The 3,880-nt window shown below is 35.1% G+C and overlaps 1 pseudogene; it reads right to left on the bottom strand.

Annotated features, from left to right (window-relative positions):
• Window positions 1–1,793: 1,793 nt before the first annotated feature.
• On the bottom strand, window positions 1,794–3,154 carry LOC149232433 (disease resistance protein RUN1-like; annotated as a pseudogene).
• Window positions 3,155–3,880: the final 726 nt, after the last annotated feature.

Raw genomic sequence — 3,880 nt, forward strand, 5'->3', positions numbered from 1 at the left:
AAAGAACCAATGGAATTAGCAAGCCCGAGAACTGTTCAACTATGAGTATCTTGGCACTTCTATATTAAAAACAACAACAAAAGTGTGTACCAGATAATACATTGCAAGACAATAGTCTGCATCATCAAAAAATGATGAGAAAGGTTGTTCAATTAGCAATTCTGAAAGTAATGAACATGTGTGTTCAATAAGTACATGAGAAATATAGATTCAATGATTTAATGACAGCCATTGTAAACTACCTTTGATCAAACCGTTGAAAATTGTTGATAGTCTAACATATAATCTAACCTAACTAGCTCGGTAATCAAGCGTTCAAGGGAATCCAGAAAACTTTTCAATTTATGGCAATATTGCAACCTCAACGTTTTCAAGTTCCTTAGTTCTGCAATGTCACTTGGAAATTCTATCAGGTTTGCTAGACTCAGGATGTCTAAAATTTCCAGGGACCACTGATGTGTAAGTTGGGAAGGCAATACTTCAATACTGATACAACCGATAAGATCTATGTACTGAAGCGTGCAGATGTTTCCAAGGGTTTCCCTCAATATGGTTAATGCACTGCAACCACATAAACTAAGATATACAAGTCTTTTTAGATTCCCAAATGAATCTGGAAGACTCTTCAAATCACTGTAACCTCACAGGTCGATGTGTTTAAGGTTTCTTAGATTCTCGAAGGAATCGGGAAGCATCTTCAAACTATAGAAATGTGAAAGGTTGATGTGTTTCAGGTTTGTTAGATTCCCAAAGGAATCTGGTAGGGAACTCATCATCCCACAGGATACCATCTTCAATTGTTTCAACGAAAGTAGTTCACAAAATTCTTCAGGGAACTTTTGTGACCCTTTCAAGTAAGATGTAGTAGCTTTACATATCACAATCTGTTCTAGGTTATTCAAGAGTCGAATGGACTTTGGAATAACAGAGAGCGGAGATTCAATCCTTAATTCCCTCAACTACGAAGGTGCTTAAAAAAATGTTTGACATGCTTCAATTATTGTAAAGATAGAGAATATTGTCATTTACAAAACCCTTGGATTTATCCAGTAATATATTCAGGTGTTAGAAAATAAATAAAACCCTTTCGAATTCATTGGAGACCCTCTGGCGCTGTATTATAATAAAAAAATAAATCTACTCACTTTAATTCATCTAATATCTATTTACCTACGATCCTTCATGCCACAACGGATGGAACAACGAGTCAGTCTAGTCGCCGAACAATTCTCAAGCTATTAACTTTGTCAATGGAAACCAAGAAACCAGGTCAGAGTAGGCGAGGATGCACCTGCAAAGCCAATGAGATTCGATGACTGCACTGCTTTCTTAATATTTTACAGGAGATCATTTTCCCAAAAACCTCCATAGTCAATATCAAGAAGTTGCAAGTTCCTAATTTTGCAGCCTGAAAATGATGGAACCTCATCTCTTTGCCAGTGCAGGCTAATTGCCTGCACTTTGACGGTTACTACCTGTTCATTATTGAAAAGCAGTGAAATATGAAAAAGTTGTAACCAGGTTGTATTGGATAATCTATAGCATATAGAATGATTTACTACTTACAGATGATTGCTGCAATAAATCCTCAAAGTCCTCTGTCCGCCAAATCCGATGTGGCTATCTTGGATTGTTGGCAAGATGTGTTCCCAAATCTCTCATGTGATCCTGCATTCTTATATGTTTTTCATTCTCTATCAAATGCCAGATGTGGTCATTGGTAAGATGTCTTCCCGGATATCTCACGTCATAGTGCATTATAATCCCAACTTCAACCTCACTCTCAATATCACTTAAATGTCACTTAAATGGTACTTGATATCTTCTAGCTCCACAAGATTCTTATTTAGTAGACTTCGAAACTCCATTGAGCCTCTCAAGCCACATCCGTCCCATATTTTTATTCCGTCATCCCTTCTTTTTCATATGAAAAAACACGCAATGTGTAAGAACATTATTTTTTCGTCCATCTGAAGGGCATCTTAACTTATTTGAAGACTATTTTCTATGTCATCTGGAACTATTTTTTGAAGTCTTTCCAATTGGTGTTCCCAAAAATACTTGTCATCATTTCCATAAAGAAGAGCTCCGAACACTTTTAAAGACAAAGGTAGTCTATTGCAGGTCTTTAAATACTTATCCACTAGATCTTCAAATCCTGGGGGTGGATGGGGTTGGGTGAAGGCATGCAAGCAGAAGAGTTCTTGGGAATGTTGTGGATTAAGGCCGTTTAACTTATAAATCGATGACTCTTCCACTCTTGACCTTGTGAGAACATCTCTGTCTCGAGATGTAATCAATATTAAACTGTGAGGGTGAAGAACATCTCGAATTGGCCTGAGAAGTGCATCTAATTGATTAACATGATCTACATCATCTAAAATTACCAACGCCTACAAAGATGAGAGACGGGTTTTAAGCAGCTCTATTCCTTCACTAACACATTCTATTCTTTCATTTCTTTGAGTCAAGCACTCAAGAAGTTTCTTCTGCAATGATTCTAAAGAGGCTTTGCGTGCATTCTCCCTTACATCAGATAAGAAGCAAGATCTACTGTATTCACACTTCTTCCTATTGAAAATTTCCTTAAGTTGTCTTCCCCATACCACCCATGCCTATGATCCCGATGAACCAGGGTCTGTCACTTTGCTGCCGCTGCACCAATAAGACTTTATTTTCAAAATCCTCAATCTTTTCATCCAAGATAGTGCGATGTTCTGTAACATCCAAGCGGCTAGTTCCTCTCAGCTTTTACGAAACCGAATCAACAACCGCATGACCTGGAAGGGTAAAATACACAAAGAAAACCCAAGATGCAGTTAAATCACAAAGAAAAATGGAAGAAAGAAACAACAATTTCAATGTATTCTGTAAAAAATAATAGATTTATTCAATGGTTTTTCATAAATATTATTGGATCTAGTCACTGATTTTTCAAGGGTACTGGGATTGCTTTTTGTCATAAATGCAGAGACATTGAAATGGCAAGAAGCCCCCTGGTGCTTATTCTTCTGACAGTAAATATTGAAAGCATAGGAGGCATGGGCAACGAGTGTGTTGGGTAGAAAGCAGGGATGATTCCACTAAATTGCACTACCTTCGTCTCTGTTCGGTCCACAAGCCCAGTTGAGGGTGCCTTGCAAGATGTGTGCATGCGCCTATCGATCTACTATGCACCATTGTGCCTGATAAACAATAAACCATTGATTTAACTGATTATTGAAACTACCTTTGATCAAATCGTTATCAATAAACCATTGATTTAACTGATTATTGAAACTAACTTTGATCAAATCGCTCAAAATTCTCTGATCGTCTAACATATAATTTAATTCTCTGATCCTCTAACATATAATTTAATGGGCACCATGATGATAGGTGCACAAGAGCTAAATTGATTTCAGAGGGGAACATCTTACTAGGTATTAACCTAATACAAGAAAATAGGTCATAATTAATATAAATAGGGCCACCCTTGTTGTTACATTAGTGATTTTAAGTATTAAAAGATGAAGTTTAATTATTTTAGTAGATTTGTTTTTTGTTTTTAATTTTAATTTAAATCTATTAGATGATGTTTAATAAAATTATGGTTTTTGTTTTTTTAAATTTATAAATAAATTGAGGGTTTAAAAAATTTTAAATAAATAATATATTAAAGTTTTCTTTTTAATATAATAGTGTAGTTATACAAATTAAATGACAAATAAATATTGGTAGATATCAATCCATCGTAAACACTAAAATATTCTATTATATATTTCATATTTTGAGGGTTAATAGTTATTTATCTTGTCTGAATCTTTAATCCATCATAAACATAAAAAATATTTCATGATACATTTCACATTTTGAGGGTGAATATTTTCAGAGTTATTTA

The sequence above is a fragment of the Pinus tabuliformis genome, chromosome J (assembly GCF_031772625.1).
Source record: "Pinus tabuliformis cultivar Carrire ecotype Pingquan chromosome J, CPIR1, whole genome shotgun sequence".
Taxonomy (NCBI): domain Eukaryota; kingdom Viridiplantae; phylum Streptophyta; class Pinopsida; order Pinales; family Pinaceae; genus Pinus; species Pinus tabuliformis.